The sequence below is a fragment of the Phocoena sinus genome, chromosome 15 (assembly GCF_008692025.1).
Source record: "Phocoena sinus isolate mPhoSin1 chromosome 15, mPhoSin1.pri, whole genome shotgun sequence".
NCBI lineage: Eukaryota > Metazoa > Chordata > Mammalia > Artiodactyla > Phocoenidae > Phocoena > Phocoena sinus.
The window spans coordinates 73462744-73483170 of record NC_045777.1 but is presented as its reverse complement, the minus strand read 5'-3'; the positions used below and the strand labels follow the sequence as shown (position 1 = coordinate 73483170).

Genomic DNA, 20427 nt, shown 5'->3' with positions numbered 1-20427 from the left:
TATGAAGTGTTCACATCTGGCAAATTTACAGAGACAGAAAGCATGGGGTGGAAGCAGGAACTTATGGCAAACAGGCATGAGGGGACTTTTTCCAGTGATGAAAATGTTCTAAAACTGGACTGTTGTGATAGTTGCACAACTCTATAAAATCTACTAAAAATCACTGAATTGTACCCTTAAAATGAGTAAGTTTTATGGTATATGCTACACCTCAGTACAGCTGGTTTTTCTTTTTTTGAAGAATACACTCAAAGAAATATTTTTTGAGAGTCTCAGTAGGATACAACAGTCAAGATCTGGTTTTTGTTTACTCATGTATTCATTCCTTTAGCCACATATTTGAAGACCTATTATTGTGCCAGGCACTGTACTTTATTATAAAGCTGCAACAAAGAACCACAAAGTGAGAAGAGGTTGAGATTAGAAGATCAGCTTGATAAGAAAAGACTGCAAAGAAAAAAACATTAATTAAGATAATTGGTAGCAATATAGCATTGAAATATCTATGCAGAAAACTGTATCCATGATGTAGAAGGCACACTTAAGATGTTACACCAGTATTTAATTTAAAGGGGAGAAAGTGGGAAGGAAAGAAAACAATGGAGAGAAAAGAGAGTAATAGAGAAAATGGAGAATTAAGATACAACCCTAGAAAAATAACATTTTGGTTAAAGAAACTAAAACTGTATCACAAGCACAAAGGGAAAAAATCCTTTTGGAAATAGAAAAAAAGACATTAGTCTATTCAAGTGAGGGCCTACCTTTCAAGCAAAACAATGACAATAAACCCAATCTGGAAACATCCTGGCAATTTCAAATATGGCAATTTCAAATTTCAAATATAGTTCAATTTCAAATGTGAAAGAAATAGTTCTTCAGGCTTCCAAACAGAAAAAGAAAATAAGGACCATACGACCAAAAAACAAGCTGGCATTAGATGTCTCTGCAACATTAAATGCTTATCCTCTGGTTTCCTTGTAAGATACCTTTCCTTATTTTTCAAATTTGCTATGATGAACATGTGTTACCTTTCTAAGTGAGAAAAGAAAAAACAATATTTAAAATATAATAGGGGGCTTCCCTGGTGGCTCAGTGGTAAAGAATCTGCCTGCCAATACAGGGGACACGGGTTCGAGCCCTGGTCCAGGAAGATCCCACATGCCATGGAGCAACTAAGCCCATGTGCCACAACTACTGAGCCTACGCTCTAGAGCCCGCAAGCCATGAATACTGAGCCCACGTGCCACGACTACTGAGCCCACGTGCCACAACTACTGAAGCCTGCGCACCTAGAGCCCGTGCTCTGCAACAAGAGAAGCCACTGCAATGAGAAGCCCATGCACTGCAACGAAGAGTAGCCCCCACTCACAGCAACCAGAGAAAGCCCGCGCAGCAACAAAGACCCAAGGCAGCCAAAACTAAATAAATGTATTAAAAAATAATAATAATAGGAATAGCCTTTCTTAAAAATTGACAGGTAAAGATCTGAAGAATGAGCAGGAACTAGGTAAAGAGTGAAGAGAAGAGCATTCTAAGCAAAAGTAAATGGATATGCAAAAGCCCTGCAATAGAAAGGCATTTTAAAGCTTTCAGGGACTTCCCTGGCAGTCCAGTGGTTAAGACTCTGTGCTTCCAATTCAGGGGGCACGGGTTCAATCCCTAGTTGGGAACTAAGATCCCACATGCCACATGGTGCGGGCAAAAAAAAAAAAAATAGTTTTCAAAGAGCAGGCTAAGGCAGTAAGCAAGAGAGAAAGTGAGTGAGAGATGAAACTGGAAAAATGGGCAGGGGTCAGTTCATAAATCTTGTGGGTCAGGTTAGGGATATAAAATTTTATCATAGATGCAATCAGATGTGACTGATTTAAAGATCCTAAGCAGTGAGTTACTTAATCTTATTTAGGTTTATACAATCTCACTCTGGCCAAAACTATCTTGAAAAACAAGAATGTTGGAAGATTCACGATTTCAAAACTTAATACAAAGTGATAGTAATGAAGACAATGCAAATACTGGCAGAAAAACAGGCATACAGATGAATGGAAGTCCAGAAATAAACTGTTACATTTATGGTCAACTGACTTTTGACAAGGGTGCCAAGATAACTGAGAGAGGAAAGAGCACTCTTTTCAACAAATGATGCTGGGACAACTGGACATCCACATGCAAAAGAATGAAGCTGAATACCTATTCACAAAAATTTACTCAAAATGAGCTAGAGACCTAAATGTAAGAGCTAAAACTATAAAATTCTTAGAAGAAAACAGAAGTGTAAATCTTTGTGGCTGTGCGTTAGGCCACAGTTTCATAGATACAACACCAAAAGTACAAGAGACAAAGAAAAAACAGATAAATTGGACTTCATCAAAATTTAAAATATTTGTGCTCCAAAGGACAATATCCTAAAAGTGAAAGACAAACCAAAGAATGGGAGAACATATATGTAAATCATATGTCCAATAAGGGACTTGTAACCAGAATATGTAAAGAACTTACAATTCAACAAGACAGACAAATAACCCAATAAAATACGGACAAAAACTCTAACTAGACACTTCCCCAAAGAAGATATACAATAGTTAATTAGCACATGAAAAGATGCTCAACAATGTTAATCTTCAGGAAAATGCAAATCAAAACCAAAATGAGGGGCTTCCCTGGTGGCGCAGTGGTTGAGAGTCCGCCTGCCGATGCAGGGGACACGGGTTCGTGCCCCGGTCCGGGAGGATCCCACATGCTGTGGAGCGGCTGGGCCCATGAGCTGTGGCCGCTGGGCCTGCGCGTCCAGGGCCTGTGCTCTACGACGGGAGGGGCCACAGCAGTGAGAGGCCCGCATACCGCAAAAAAAAAAAAAAAACCAAAATGAGATACCACTTCAAACCCACTAGATGGCAACAAAAAAAACACAGACAACAAAAAGTGTCCGTGAAGATGTGGAGAAACTGAAACCCTCATATACTGCCAGTGGGTGGAACTGTAAACTGGCGGGGGCACAGTCACTTTAGAAAACAGTTCGGCAGTTCCTCAAAAGGTTAAGAGTTACCATATGATCCAGCAATTCCACCCAAGAGAATTGAATACACGTGTCTACACAAAAACTTATACACAAATGTTCATGGCATCACTATTCATAGCCAAAAATAAGCAACAACCCAAATGCCCACTAACTGATAAACGGGTAAACAATATATGGTATATCCATGCAACAGAGTATTACTAAGCCATAAAAAGGAGTACTGATACATGTTACAATTTGGATGAACCTTAAAAATATTATGGTAATTGACTGAAATAACTCATTAAAGATCACATACTGTATGATCCCATTTATATGAAATATCCAGAAAAGGCAAATCTGTAGAGACAGAAAAATTAGTAGTTGCCTGGGGCTGAGGGGAGAAAGAAGATGGAAACAACTACCATGTTTTTTTAAAATAAATTTATTTATTTTTATTTATTTAGTTAGTTAGTTTTGGCTGTGTTGGGTCTTTGTTGCTGTGCACGCGTTTTCTCTAGTTGCGGCAAGTGGGGGCTACTCTTCATTGCGATGCACGGGCTTCTCACTGCAGTGGCTTCTCTTGTTGCAGAGCATGGCCTCTAGAGTGCACGGGCTTCAGCAGATGCGGTGCATGGGCTCAGCAGTTGTGGCTCATGGGCTCTAGAGTGCAGACTCAGTAGTTGTGGCGCACAGGCTTAGTTGCTCTGCAGCATGTGAGATCTTCCCGGAGCAGGGATCGAACCCATGTCCCCTGCAATGGCAGGTGGATTCTTTACCACTGCGCCACCAGGGAAGCCCATACCATGTTTTTTGTTTGTTTGTTTAATAAATTTATTTATTCATTCATTCATTCATTCATTTATGGCTGTGTTGGGTCTTCGCTGCTGTGCACAGGCTTTCTCTAGTTGCAGTGAGCGGGGGCTACTCTTCCTTGCAGTGCGAGGGCTCACTGTCATGGCTTCTCTTGTTGCAGAGCATGGGCCCCAGGTGCGCAGGCTTCAGTAGCTGTGGCAGGTGGGCTCAGTAGTTGTGGCTTGCAGGCTCTAGAGCTCAGGCTCAGTAGTTGTGGCACACGGGCCCAGTTGCTCCGCGGCATGAGGGATCCTCCCAGGCCAGGGCTCGAATCCGTGTCCCCTGCATTGGCAGGCAGATGCCTAACCACTGCGCCACCAGGGAAGCCCATGTGGTTTTTTTTGGGGGGGTGATGAAAATGTTCTAAATCCAGGTTGTGGGAAAATTTGTGGTGTGTGGATTACGTGTCAATAATACTGGTTTTTTTAAAAAACGACTACACACTTATTAGGATGGCTCAAATAAAAATTGCTGACAGACAATATCAAATGCTGACAAATATGAGGAGCAACTGGCTCTCACACATTGCTGGGAATGCACAATGGTACATCCAGAGTCTGGTAGATTCTAATGACCGATATGAGAAAAGAATAAAAAAGAGTGTTTATATGCATATGTATAACTGATTCACTTTGCTGTACAGCAGAAACTAACACAACATTGTAAATCAACTAGACTCCAATAAAAAATTTTTTTTAGGGCTTCCCTGGTGGCGCAGTGGTTGGGAGTCCGCCTGCCGATGCAGGGGACACAGGTTCGTGCCCCGGTCCGCGAAGATCCCACATGCCGCGGAGTGGCTGGGCCCGTGAGCCATGGCCGCTGAGACTGCGCGTCCAGAGCCTGTGCTCCGCAACGGGAGAGGCCACAACAGTGAGAGGCCCGCGTAATGCAAAAAAAAAAAAAAAAAAAAAAAATTTTTTTTAAAAGTCTGGTAGAGTCTAATAAATGTAAACATACACTTACCATACAACCCAACAAGTGCACTCCTGAGCATTTGTCCTAGAGAAATGAAACCTACATTCACATAAAACCTGCACATGAATATAGCAGCTCTATTCATAAACACCAAAAACTGAAAACAAACCAAATGTCCCTCAATGGGTAAATTTGTATAAACTGTGGTACATCCACTTCTGGAATACTATCCAGCAGTAAAAAGGAACAAATTCTTGATACATGCAACAATCTGAATGAACCTCAAAGGCATTATGCTGAGTGAAAGAAGCCAGTCTCAAAATGATTCTACTTATAAAATATTCTTGAAAAGACAAAACTACATCACTGGATGCCAGAGGACTAAGTATAAAGAGATATAACACAAGTTTTCTAGGATGATGGAACTGTTCTGTATCCTGACTGTGGTAGTTGTTACATGAATCAATATATGTATGAAAATTCACAGAACTATACACCAGAAACAAGTCAATTTTACTGTATAACAATTTTTAAAACAAAAAAAATTTTTTAATCAAGAGAAATTTGAGGGGAAACATGGGGGGAGGAGAAGACAGATAACAGGAGAAGACCAAGAAGAGGAGAGCCTGTGACTCTAAATCTTCCAATTAATGTTTCTGATTAACATTATTTAGTGGTGATAGATTCAGTGGTGATAGGAAGACATGAAGTAAATAATGGGTTTTACTGAGAAAAGTAGAGAAATGATCCTAGAAAAATGATCCCCGTATTTTCCATTTTATGAACATTTAAATGCAATATAAATTCATTTAAATACAAACAAAGCAAACATAACTCATTTAATGAAGCAAAGAGGAATGCTCTTAGGGACACAATTAACTCTAGTCCATTTCATTTTATAGTTATACAGGAATGATTCCTCTAGTACATTCGTTTGTTTGGGGGGTTGCATAATGTATATTGCATGAGAGAAAAGCAGTGATCACTAAGAAATCACCCTGAAATTGCAAAGCTTTTTGACAAAATTTAGTACTATACATACTTTACATTTAACTTACCAACATCTGACATATGTCAGAATCCAATAGGTGACAAATGACTCAACTTCGTTCAAAAATTACATGAACAATTTAGAATTCAATTGTACAAAAACAACATAACTACTTCTCTGAAAACTTCCCCAAGCACATATTAGATACAAGATAGAATTCACCAATCTAAAGTTAACATGATAGGGCTTCCCTGGTGGCGCAGTAGTTGAGAGTCCGCCTGCCGATGCAGGGGACACGGGTTCGTGCCCCGGTCTGGACGCTGAGCCTGAGCGTCTGGAGCCTGTGCTCCGCAACGGGAGATGCCACAACAGTGAGAAGCCCGCGTACCGCAAAAAAAAAAAAAAAAAAGTTAACATGATAGACCTTTAAGTTACTATAGCAGCAACCAACAGTATCTGATAACTTCCCATTTAAATACCCCAAATTCCCAGTAAAATAAAGACAAAAATTAGAAATATATTATGAATGTATTTCCTTGTCCAGAAACATACTTGTAAATCATTTTCACGACTGCATAATACTCTACTGAAAAGGCTTTACCAATGTTTATTTGGCCAATTCTGTATTATTACTTACTTGTTTCTAAATTTTTGTGATAAATATTCTTGCATGTACAAACATCTTTGCACACATGATTATTTTCTACTCTGAATTTTTAAAAGGGGAATTGCTAGGTCAAAGGGTGTGTGATGTGCTTGATTTCAAAGCATTTAATACATATTTGATTTACCTCTTTCTCATACCCTACATCCAAATCTGCCAAAAATTCTACCGGCTCTTTCTTCAAAATGTAGTCAGAATCCCACCACTTCTCAACACTTCCACTAGGACTGCCAGATTCTCTCACCAGGATTTCTGAAAGGTATCTTTTTACTTCTTCTCCTGCCCCCTAGAGTCTATTCTCAACTCAACAGCCAAAGAGATTTTTTTCAAAACTTAAGTCAGAACACGTCATTTCTCTGTTCAAAGCCTGGTATTATTTTTCAAAATGGTCTTGAAAAGGCTTATTTTAAGGCATCCAACACTAAATTTCTCTGTCTCTTTCTACTGATTCTGTCAATAGGCATCAAAAGCAGCACTGATTGAAGTCAGGCTAATATATCATTAACCCAAAACAGTAGTTTGTTGTTCAAAGTGAAATAATTGAGAAGGTACCTCTTCACATTAGAGGTTTAATAAGGACTCAAATGAAGGCAACTTCCTCTTAACTAAGGGACAATTTAGGGAAAAAGAAAACCCTGCCATACATCCCATCATACTTGAGAGCTGTGTCAATTAACATAATTTGAGGTAATTTTTTTAAGCCTTCATTCCTGTTGCATTTTAAATTAAACACTGAGACTTCCCTGATGGCGCAGGGTTAAGAATCCCGCTGCCAATGTAGCGGACGCAGGTTCGAGCCCTGGTCTGGGAAGATCTCACATGCCACAGAGCAACTGAGCCCATGCACCACGACTACTGAGCCGGCGCTCTAGAGCCCGCGAGTCACAGCTACTCAGCCCATGTGCCACAACTACTGAAGCCCGCGCACCTAGAGCCCACGCTCCGCAACGAGAAGCCACCACAAGGAGAAGCCCACGTACCGCAATGAAGAGTAGCCCCCACTCGCTGCAACTAGAGAAAGCCTGCACGCAGCAACGAAGACCCAACGCAGCCAAAAATAAACAAATAAATAAATTTATTTTAAAAATAAATTAATTAAACACTGTCTCCCCCAACACACTTAGGGGAAAAAAGTATGTTCTATCTTCCCTTCAAGATGTTTGAAAGCAAATAAGACAGTGGTCAAAGGCCTTGTAAGGGATACTAAAAAGGAAAAGAAGAGGATTCTTGGCTTCCCCAGAAACATTCTCATTACTTTTCATTCATTCATTCAGCCTGCACCAGGTCTTAGTTGCGGCACATGGGATCTTCATTGCAGCATGCGGAATCTTCACTACAGCATGAGAGCTTCTTAGTTGCAGCATGCAGACTCTTTTTATTTATTTATTTATTTATGGCTGTGTTGGGTCTTCGTTTCTGTGCGAGGGCTTTCTCTAGTTGTGGCAAGCGGGGACCACTCTTCATCGTGGTGCGCGGGCCTGTCACTATCGCGGCCTCTCCCGTTGTGGAGCACAGGCTCCAGACGCGCAGGCTCAGTAGTTGTGGCTCACGGGCCTAGCCGCTCCGCGGCATGCGGGATCCTCCCAGACCAGGGCTCGAACTCGTGTCCCCTGAATCGGCAGGCAGACTCCCAACCACCGCGCCACCAGGGAAGCCCGCATGCAGACTCTTAGTTGTGGCATGCGAACTCTTCAGTCCTGCAGCATGCATGCGGAATCCAGTTCACTGACCAGGGTCTGAACCCAGCCCCTTGCATTGGGAGCAGAGTCTTACCCACTGGACCACCAGGAAGTCCCTCATTACTTTTTCACTAAGTATATGAAGCCTAATTTTCTGTCTTTAGACGTTTCTTAACTTGAAGAATCATAGAGCATGACTGCTAAAAGGGGCCTTTACGTCATTTGGTCCAACGCTCTCATTTTACAGACACAGAAACTGAGGCCCAAGTAGCACATTCTCCTCACCACCTCTCTAAATCTTACCTCCTCTTCAAAGGTCACTCTTCATTTTACTGTGTGTATTTTACTTACTCCCAAAGATTTTAAACTCCTGAAGCTCAGAGACCTTGTCTATGTTCCGTCCCCTACCACAGCATGCTTAACAGAGCACCAAGTCACAGTGTACACCGAGTCTTCAAAATGTAAAAGTAAACTAATCAAACTGGGAAGAAAATGTCTATGGAAGAGAGATGCTGTAGAGCTTGAGGTCTCTACTCAGGCCTCAATACTGATTCTTCTCAAATTCTTGAAAAAAGTAGTCCTATAATTTAAGAAGAAAGTACAGTAAAAGCTTGTCTGACCATTACCCTTATATATTTGACCACTGTCCACATGCGCACGCACGAATACACACACACACACACACACCGGCCTCTTTCCAATATCTTAAAGTCCAGGCCACTGTATTTTCAGACAAGTAGTATCAATATTTTCTCAACTGGGACGTTTACAAAGCTGAAGCTGTGCTAGAAGGAAACACTAGAAAGTTCAGTCTCATTTTTATCTCCAGGAGAAGGAAAAAGCACTGAAACACAGCAATAAACATATCTGGAAAATTACTATTAATAAGACTGTTCTTTCCCAGCAAGCCAAATGAAAGACTCCCAGAAATAATGCTCTAGAGAAGAAGAGAATGATGACATTATACTTCCATGCTTAGATCTTTGTAAATTTTATAAAGATTTCTAATCAAAAACAGTGTCAGTCAACAAACATGGGGGTGTAAGAGGTTGGTAGTCAGCAGACCATTTTCAACACTCAACGCATATACACAGGCCCAGGCACATGCACTCATGATCACATTCCTTACACCCTGCTTTTATAGTAGGAAAGTAGCCATGTGCTACGTACAAAGAGATGCTGGGTAAATTTCCCAGCAAAAGGTAAATTATAGGAATGTAACAATCCCCTAAATGCTTTCTTTCGTTTATTAATCATTAGCTCCTTGCTTCTCATGCTTGTTCATGCCAACCAACGTGGCAAATGGCAACACCCAGTGACACTTTGCCTTCTGTCTAAAGTCCAATTTATAGCTGGTTTCTCTATTTGCTTCCAGCTTTTTTAGCAAAAGGAAAAATAACTGTATCGTGTGCTTGAACTTGCCAATTAATAAGTGTCCAGGGTTTAATTTGAATGACAGCTTTGCATTCAGCAGAAACTTCAAATAAACCCACTGTTGTAAAACCAATCCTTATGTCAGCTCACGGTCAGAGTACCAACATGGGAACATCTTTTCCTAGCCACACCCTGGGGGCTGGCACTAAAACCATTGACAACAAATGTAAGAAAAATACAGTACACACAGCTGACGATCTTTGGGAGTCTGCTGGGACCCATCTTCATAAAGGAGCAGTGTACTGGAATTTTGTTTCCAATAAACCCCATGGTCAGGAGGGAAAAGAGCTGGTCAAATACTAAGAACTGGACCTAATGCCTAGGACACAAATAGAGACAAGAGCACAAGTTAAACTCAAGCACAACATTTTTAAAAGTTCAAATTAAATGAAATGATGTCTGGGAATTACTTCAAAAATATCTGAAGGCAGATGTGGCGGGGGGAGGAAGGGTTTATATGAAATCAGATGACTATGAGTTAGTAACTGTTGAAGCTGAGCGATGAGTACTTGAGGGCTCAGTGTAATTTTACGTTTTTGCATATGTTTGAAATTTTTCATAATACAGAGTTAAATGAAATAAAACAAAATAAAAAGTTTAAGTTACTAAGTTCTAACCTTCTCAGACCTATAAATCAGAGGGCCATTGTAGGCTAACCATTCCTATTCTAGATTCTTCACTCATGTTTGTCGTCTGTTTAAATCATCCATGAGAGGGAGCACAAAGAAAAGAAAAAACAAATTTGCTCAAATCATATACTCTCATTCAGTCATTCAATTATGCAATTTTTCCACCAACCTCCTAAGTTTTAGAATTAAAAGTAACTAGAATAGGTAAAGGAGAAAAGAAGATGGCATTGAAATAATGTAAAGGCAGCCTAGTATATTAGCCAGAAGACGTGGGCTCTAGTCTCAAAACCGTTTTTTCTTAGCCATATGGAACTAGATAAATCACTGAGCATCAAGTCTCTCATTCATAAAACAGGAATAATGATAATCAAGCTCTTTTCCACATGTAATCAGAGTAGAAATTACAAGAAGACTGGAGAGAAAATGCAAAGATAAAGGAATGTCTGCAAGTTCTCTTTGCTTTCACAGTGCGGCTGTGGCCATCAGGTGGATAACGTGTGAAAGGACTTTTAAAGAACACGGGCCTGTGGCACCCTTCATACGCTGGCTCCTGCTCTTCCACCAACTTCACCCCTTGGCACTCCTCCCATGAAGCCTGCCCCCTTCAGGACCAGCCCTCATTCAAACCAGGCGCCTTCACACACACCTGGCCTCTGCTCATGCTGCTGCCTCCTGTATCAAGCCCCTTTCTCTCTCTTATACACGCCTCCTCAGGCACTTTACTCATCCCCCTCACCCCCCAAATCAATTTTTCCCTCTTCTGTAACCTCAGCACTTGGTAAAAACACATCGGCTTGCATGTTCATGCACTGTATTGTGGTTAGTGTACCCCACTAAACTATAAGCTCCTTTAAAGCACAAATTTAAAAAAATAAGAAAAGCACAAATTAAAACCCATTCATCATTCATGCAGTGGGTGCGTTATTATCAAATAAAATATAAAGCAAGGAATTTATAGATGAATCAGCACCTAGTGAAATCTCTCTTAAATCTCCTTAACATGCCTACAGGGTCATCTGAAACAAATAATATCAAAAATGAAAAAGGAACTACAAACAAAACCAAAGTAATCTGGAGGACATGACAAAATTTTGCAATCCCAGTCATTATTCCAACAGGATTTTTAAATTGAATCTACAAAATTCATAGCAGATGGGAAAAACAGCTTTTCCGAGACTTTGGAAAGAGCCAAACAGATATTAAGGTATTAACAAAAATATTTTAACTGTTATGATACTAATAGTAATCGGTGGCACAAAATAGAAAGCCCAGGAAAAAAAACCAGCCTCATCTATGTTCACAAATTTAATATGTATCAGAAGCAAACATCACAAAACAGTCACAAAACATTAATTTATGGTATTGGGTTCCCTCATCCACACTCCTACACTCATCCTGCTTCATCTATGGCTACCCTCTACTTATGTTCTGATGCCTCACAAATTTACCTGCAACCAAAACTATGCTAAATCCCAAAGGCCAAGGGACAAATTCTATCTGAATGTTCCACTGGGCCTGTCAAATTCAAAGAACACCAAATGGAACATATCTTCCCTAGTAAATCAATCCTCCTCTTCATTTTCCTCTACTGGTAAATGAACCACTTCCTCCCAAATGCTTAAGCTAAAAATCTGGGAGCATTTATGTAGTTTCTCCCTTAACCTCTCCATACACAACAGGTATAAGTCCTGTCAACTCTTCCTCCTTCATAGCTCTTGAATCAATTCTCCTCCCTTTTCTTCCTCTGCTGGTATGGCTTTAATTCTCATCCTCATCTTATTCTCAAGGATAACTCCACAGCCTACTGACTGGTACTTTCTGACTTCCTTTAATCAGTTCATTCACTATCCTGTTTCAGGAGTGATCTTTTTTTTTTTTTAATTTATTTTATTTATTGATTTTTGGCTGCGTTGGGTCTTCGTTGCTGCGCGCGGCTCTCTCTAGTTGCGGCGAGCAGGGGCTACTCTTCGTTGCAGTGCGCGGGCTCCTCAGTGCAGTGGCTTTTCTTGTTGTGGGGCACAGGCTCTAGGCGCGCGGCCTTCAGTAGTTGCGGCATGTGGGCTCAGTAGTTGTGGCTCTCTGGCTCTAGAGCTCAGGCTTAGTAGTTGTGGAGCACTGGCTCAGCTGCTCTGCGGCACGTGGGATCTTCCCGGACCAGGGATTGAACCTGTGTCCGCTGCACTGGCAGGCGGATTGTTAACCACTACACCACCAGGGAAGCCCCCAAGAGTGATCCATCTAAAATGTAAATATACTTATGACACTCCCCTTCTTAAAACCCTTCAATGACTTTCTACTTCTTTCAAAAAAATCCTTACCATGAGGCCTTTCATGATACAGCCCTTGCCTGCCCCTCAGCCTCTTATTACTCCTCATCATCAACTCCCCTACACACACACACACACACACACACACACACACTCACTCACTCAAAGCTGCCTTCATCTTCAACAATGTGCAGCATCTCTTACTCACAACTCCCATTCATCCTTCAATATTAGGTTTCAATACTATCTCTTCTAGGAAGCTTTCCTGACAGCTCTCTGTCTCATATGACGCAGTTGTCCTTCCTAGTGCTCTTGTACTTACCCATATCTTATTTCTTCTAATTTGTCTGTTTTTTTCAGTAGATTGTGAACTCCTGAAAGTAAGGACTTTTGAATGAGTTAATGGATTCTTGATTGCCAATAAGTTAATGTAACTAGATTCTATGAGTGTAATTTGTTGTGAGTTCTTGGAAGGTACTGACTATATCTTATCCTTTTCGGTTTTCCCCATAGCATATAACATAAAATGCTACATGCATATTGAGCACTCAGTAAATATGCAATGAGTGACCCCACTAAAACTTTCTTTCTCACTAAAATCCCAGACAGCTAACTCTTTCCTATAATTAGAATACTGGTCTTTCCTCCTGATTCCAGTGTTAAAATATGGATCGACTATATTCAGGAAGACTAAAGTACAAAGTTCACCTCTTGTTTTTCCCCCCTCTGGCCCTTGCTCTTCGAATCCACCTTCTTTATTGATCAGTCTATTTCATCTGCCTCTATCATTTTACACTCTCATTAATGAATAAATCAGAATCTTATTTTTTTTGTACTCCCTTAGACTCACTGCAACAAACCAGAAGTTAAAGTTACATTTCTGTCCTAGAATCATTTTACACATGAGGAAAGTGAAGCTCAAAAAGAATAAGTAACTTACTTAGGGTATCAATACTTGGCAAATTGTTGACCAAGTTGCAAACCAGGTCTGACTCTAAAAGTATGATGATTATTCCATGGTTGATTCCCAGACATTAGGCTTGGCATGAACAAAAAGCGGTGTAGGCAACATATGGTGCAAATGAAGCGAATTTAAGACTCTGATAGTGTTATAAGGTTTTCATTAGCATATGGTTTAAAAAATGTACCTAGCTTTTGTTTTTTTTTTTTTTTTTTTTTTTTTTTTTTTTTTGCGGTACGCGGGCCTCTCACTGTTGTGGCCTCTCCCATTGTGGAGCACAGGCTCTGGACACGCAGGCCCAGCGGCCATGGCTCACCGGCCCAGCCGCTCTGCGGCATGTGGGATCTTCCTGGACTGGGGCACGAACCTGTGTCCCCTGCATCGGCAGGGGGACTCCCAACCACTGCGCCACCAGGGAAGCCCCCTAGCTTTTGTTTTTTAATAAATTTATTTATTTATTTATTTTTAAATTTATGGCTGCGTTGGGTCTTCGTTGCTGTGTGTGAGCTTTCTCTAGTTGCAGTGAGCGGGGGCTACTCTTCGTTATGGTACACAGGCTTCTCATTGCAGTGGTTTCTCTTTGTTGTGGAGCATAGGCTCTAGGTGTGCAGGCTTTGGTAGTTGTGGCACGTGAGCTCAGTAGTTGTGGCTCACAGGCTCTAGAGCACAGGCTCAGTAGTTGTGGTGCACGGGCTTCGTTGCTCCGCAGCATGTGGGATCTTCCCGGACCAGGGCTCAAACCCATGTCCGCTGCATTGGCAGCCAGATTCTTAACCACTGCATCACCAGGTAAGTCCCTGTGGATTTTTGAATTATCCTATTTCGATCATCTTAGATCTAATTAGAATGATAGACGAAAACTCTAAATCCGCGTATGCATTCTGCTTTATTTGCATAAATGAACAGCATGCATTTTTGCACACTTTCTGCAAGTCCCTGATGATTTTATCTAGATAGCATTAAGAACGGAGAGCTAAAAAAAAAAGAAAAAAAAAAGAATGGAGAGCTAGATCTGGTCCTAAGAGATAATAGACATACACGGAAGCTAAAATCTAGCATGTCAAGAAGTAGCTCTACATTTCCTGTGATTTTTAGCAGTTTAGTTTTGCTTCAGCACAGTCACTCTCACATGTAAATAAGTTCCCACTTCTGTCGTGAGAAATTATGCCTCTGACACAAAGTTACTCAGTGCTGGAATTCTGTGATCTTCTCTATAAAAATCTGGGTATCAAATCTTTGATCAGAAACCACTATTATAACAATCTCTATGGGAAAAGCTGAATTTTGCCTCTATAGTCTCACCTTCCTGCACCTTACCAAGGATTATATAGTATAGTGTGTGTACAACTATGTATTGTTATATTTTTCCAGAGTAGACATTTTCCTTCAGTTCAAAAATAAATGAACAAAATGCAATTCCCAGTAAAATACCTAAAATGTGGAGCATTCTTGCTATGAAACCTTACACTTACACTTGAATTAAACAAACATTTACTGAGCACATAAGTAAGTACGATTCATCATTTGGCTTCAAAGAACTAGCAACTCAGCAGGGGAAAAAGACAATAAACTATGTATGCCTACTATACACACACACACACACACACACACACACACATATACACACATGATGAAAGTATAAGATCATACAAAAGGTATGAAAAAGAATACAAGTTTTCCAATAAAGGATCACATCCATGGGCTCATAAAAAGCTAAATGAAGAAAATGACATCAGAATGAATCTTAGAAGGTAAGCAGGACTCCAGCTGTGGGACTGAGGGAAGAAAGAGTATTTTGAGCAGAGAAAATAAGGTAATAAGAAGCCTCAAAGTGGAAGAGTATAGCATGTATTCAGAAAATATTAAGTAATCAGTTTAACCAGAGTGTATGGGAACAAAAGCAAAGAAAACTGGAAAAACAAAAATGTATTATCTCAAAGTTGTCAATAACCTTAAAAACATGTGCTAAAATCTACTGCATGAAACTCTTCTACTACATAAATGTAAGAAAAGGCTGAAGGAAACACATCCAGCATGGCAGAGCAGGACCTCTAAAAGTCTGATCTTCCATAAAATTAATGAGAACACTGACACAAATGGTCAAAATCAACTTTTTCAGAAATCTGAAAACCAAAGGCTTGCAACAATCTAAAAAACATTTAGTCATGAAAAGCAGCTGGATTTCAGCAAGCAGAGCAAGCTTTATGGCATTTCAATTTGTCCTATTTCCCTCCTCTCAGCTCCGTGGAAGCCTGGGAGATCAACAACCTGCAAACATGGTAGGTGTGAATAACAGCAGTCCAGTAGCCACTCAAGGGAGCAGAAGAGGTTAGGCGCTCGCTCTGAAACCACAACTCCAAAGAATTGTATTACTTAACCAGTCTAGCAGTTCACTGGAAAAACTCCACTCTCAGGGCTTATCTTTATTGGACCTGAATCAGAGCACCCTCAATGTAAACAATTCTATCCCCAGGGCTTTTGTTAAAATAACCAGAGACAATTTTTTAATGCCATAGCTGTCTGCAGTGGCAATAACAATTGGGGCAAACAATATATTGATCAAAAAACTTAAAAGGAAAAACTGAGGAATGAGACGTAGAGGGTTTAGAAAAGCTCCAACATATTTTTAGTAATCTAGAAGGCATGCACATGCCCGGGAAAGACCTAGGAAGGCCCTATTCTCTCACCTCTGGCTGACCCTGATATTCTACACAAGCAGGAAGTAAAGGCTAAGGCACAATGCAAACTTCTGGTGCATTAAGGGAGCCACAACACACACACACACACACACACACACACACACACACACACACACACACAGTCCCTCAACAAGGTTGGGAGACTTATGGGTTCAAGACATAAGGAAATCTGCCCAATCATTAGCTAACCACTAAGCAAACCAAGCAGAGACTTCAGTGGTTACACAGGGCAAAGAGTACAGGGTTTACAGAATTAGTCCAAAAAAGTAACAAAACTAATAGCAACAACAACAAACCCTGGGAGAGAGAGTGATTTTCAGAGTAGCTACATTATATTATTTAAAATGTCCATTTTCAGCAAAAACTATGAGACACACAAAGAAACAAGAGAGTATGACCCAAACACAGGGGAAAAAAGGGCAGTCAACAGAAACGATCCTTAAGGAAGCTCAGATGTTGGACTTACTAGACAAGGACTTTAAATCAGCTTTTGTAACTATGTTCAAAGAACTAAAGGAGGACTTCCCTGGTGGCGCAGTGGTTGAGAGTCTGCCTGCTGATGCAGGGGACACGGGTTCATGCCCCAGTCCAGGAAGATCCCACATGCCGTGGAGCGGCTGGGCCTGTTAGCCATGGCCACTGAGCCTGCGCGTCCGGAGCCTGTGCTCCGCAACAGGAGAGGCCACAACAGTGAGAGGCCCGCGTACCGCAAAAAAAAAAAAAGAACTAAAGGAGATCATGTCTGAAGAATTTAAAGGAATTATGAGAATTTCTCACCAAATAGGGAGTATCAATAGAGATAAAAATTATTCTTTAAAAAAAGAACCAAGCAGAAATTCTGGAGTTAAAGTATAATAATTAAAATGAAAAATTCACTAGAGGGGCTCAACAGCAGATTTAAGCTAGCTGAGGAATCTGCAGACTTAAAGAGAGATTGATTTTCTAGTCTGAAAAACAGAAAGAAGAATGAACAAAAGTGAATTCAGCCTCAGATCTCTGGGATATCATTAAGCACACCAAAATATGCAGAAGTCCCAAAGGGAGACAAAAAGAGGAAAAAATCAAGAGTTACATAAATAAATGGCTGAAAACACCCTAAATTCAGTGAAAAACATTAATCTTAACAACTGAGGAACTAGATAAACACCAAGTACGATAAATCAAAGAGATATACAGCTAGACACATTATAATCAAACTGTCAGAAGCCAAAAACAGAGGTTATTGAAGGTACCAAGAAAAAAGCGACTCATCACATTCAAAATCCTCAATAAGATGAAAAGCTGACTTCTCATCAAAACCACAGAGGCCAGAGACAGTGGGATAACATATTCGCAGTGCTAAAAGAAAAGGAAAAAGACTATCAATCAAGAATTCTAAATCCAGCAAAACTATCCTTCAAAAATGAAGGAGAGGGACTTCCCTGGTGGTGCAGTGGCTAGGAATCCACCTGCCAATGCAGGGGACATGGGTTCAATCCGTGGTCTGGGAAGATCCCACATGTCATGGAGCAAATAAGCCTGTGTGCCACAACTACTTAGCCTGCACTCTAGAGCCCGCATGCCACAACTACTGAAGCCCGTGCACCTAGAGCCTGCACTCCGCAGCCAGAGAAGCCACCACGAGGAGAAGCCTGCGCACGGCAACGAAGAGTAGCTCCCACTTGCCACATCTAGAGAAAGCCCGCGCACAGAACGAAGATCCAACACAGCCAAAAAATAAATTAATTAAAATTTTAAAAAAATCTAAAAGATAAATAAACAAATAATTTAAAAACTAACTATCTCTTTTAAAAAAAAAAAGAAGAAAGAGAAGTTAAGATATCCCCAGTAAACAAAACTGAAAGAATTCATCGCTGGAAGGGCTGCTGTACAAGAAATAAAGGGAGTCCTTAATGATGAAATAAAAAGACGCTAGACAGTAACCCAAATCCACATGAAGAAATAAGCACTAATAAAGATAACTACACAGATAAATACAAAAGGCAGTATAAAGATATTTTTGTTCATAACTCTTTTCCTACATGAATTAAATGACAACTGCATAAAGCAATAATTAAATAACTGTTGATGGGATTTTATTATAAAATATGCAGTTTGAATGACAATAAGAACACAAAGAAGGAGGATATGAACAGAACTCTATCAAAACAAAGTTTTTGCATACTATTGAAATTAAGTTGGTATTAATCCAAAATAGATTGCTCTAAGATACTAACTGTAATCACCAGGAAAATAAAGAAAATTATAATAAAAGAAATAACAAGCTAATTAAAACATATCCTAGAAAATATTTAATACAAAAAAGGCAGTAATGGAGGAATAAACTAAAAAGACATAAAACATATAGAAAACAGGGCTTCCCTGGTGGCGCAGTGATTGAGAGTCCGCCTGCCGATGCAGGGGACACGGGTTCGTGCCCCGTTCCGGGGGGATCCCACATGCCGCGGAGCGGCTGCGCCCGTGCGCCATGGCCGCTGAGCCTGCGCGTCCGGAGCCTGTGCTCCGCAACGGGAGAGGCCACGGCAGTGAGAGGCCCACGTACCACAAAAAAAAAAAAAAAAAAAAAAAAAAAAAAAAAACATATAGAAAACAAATAGCAAAATGGAAAACATAAATCCTAATATACCAGTAATTACATTAAATGTAAATCGATTACACACTCAAGAGGTGAGGATTGGCAGAAGGGACCAAAACGAAAACAAAAAACAATTTAAAAAAATCCAAATATATGATTTCTACAAGACATACTTTAGACTCAAAGACTAAGTGGGCTGAAAGCAAAAGGAGAGAAAAATACACACACATAAACAGTAGCCAAAAGACTCTGGAGTAGCTATACCAGCATCAGATACAATGCACTGTAAGATAAAAATTGTTACTAAAGGACAAGGAACATTTTTGTAATTACAAGAGGACAAATCTATCAAGAAGATATAACAATTATAAACATATATGCACCTAATAACAGAACCCCCAAATATACGAAGCAACATCTGACAGAATTGAAAGAAGAAATAGACAATTCAACGGTAACAGTGGGAGGCTTCAATACTCTACTTTCAATATGGATAACACAACCACACAAAAGATCAGCAAGGAACCAGAAGACTCGAACAACACTACAAACCAACAAAATCTAGCAAACATCTATAAAACAGTCCAAGCAACAATAGCAGAATATAGGTTGTTTTCAAGTGCACAGGTAACATTCTCTAAAACAGGCCATAAAAGAAGTCTCCGTAAATTTAAAGGACTGAAATCACACAAAGTATATTCTCCAACAACAATGGAATGAAATTAGACAACAATAACGGGAAAATAATTTAAGAAATTTACAAAGATGTGAAAATAAACACCACTCCCCTAAATAACCAATGAGCCAAAAAATCATATGGGAAGTTAGAAGATATTTTGGGGGACATCCCTGGTGGTTCAGTGGTAAAGAATCCGCCTCCCAACACAGGGGACACAGGTTCAATCCCTGGTCAGGGAACTAAGATCCCACATGCCATGGGGCAACTAAGCCCACATGTCACAACTACTGAGCTCATGCACCTCAAGGAGAGAGCCTGCACGCCACAAAACTAAAGAGCCCACGTGCCCTGGAGCCTGCATGCCACAACTAGAGAGAAGCCTGCTAGAGAAGACCGTGCACCACAACTAGAGAGAAGCCAACGCGCCACAACGAAAGACCCCGAATGCCTCAATGAAGATCCTGCATGCTGCAACTAAGACCCAACACAGCCAAAACAAAGAAAAATACTTTGCGATAGAAACCAAAACTTATGGGACGTGACGAAAGCAGCAAGAGCCATGCTATGAGAAAATTTATCGCTGTAAACACCTGTATTTAAAAAAAAGATCTCAAGTCAACATGTTACACACCTTAAACTTACACAATGTTATATGTCAATTATATCTGAATTAAAGATTTTTTTTAATTTTAAAAATTAAAAAGATCTCAAATCAACAACCAAACTGTACGCTTTAAGAAACTAGAAAAGGAAGAACAAACTAAACCCAAAGCCAGCAGACAGAAGGAAATAATTCGTGAAATAAATACAATAGAGAATAAAAGAATAGAGAAAATCAACAAAACAAAAAGTCGGTTCTTTGAAAGATCAACAGAATTGACGATCATTTAGTTAGAGTGAACAAGAACAAAAGAGAGAAGACCCAAATTACTGAAATTACTACCAACTTTACATAAATAAGAATGATTAAAAAGGCTTGCATGGAATACTATAAAAATTGTAATATAAAAAATTACAAAACCTAGGTGAAATGGACAAATCCCCAGAAGACACAAACTGCTCAAATCAACTCACAAAGAAGTAA

The 20427-nt window shown here is 40.1% G+C and overlaps 1 protein-coding gene across 4 annotated transcripts in view; it reads right to left on the bottom strand.

Moving 5' to 3' along the window:
- TPST1 (tyrosylprotein sulfotransferase 1) overlaps positions 1–20427 on the bottom strand; it is a 123441-nt gene that overhangs the window by 88519 nt on the left and 14495 nt on the right. Inside the window, exon 2 of one of the 4 annotated variants that reach the window (XM_032604471.1) lies at positions 17322–17427. The exons of the other annotated variants lie outside the window; for them this stretch is intronic. The gene's annotated coding sequence lies outside the window, so the exon portion shown is untranslated. The remainder of the gene's footprint in view (positions 1–17321; positions 17428–20427) is intronic. 4 annotated transcript variants of the gene reach the window in all.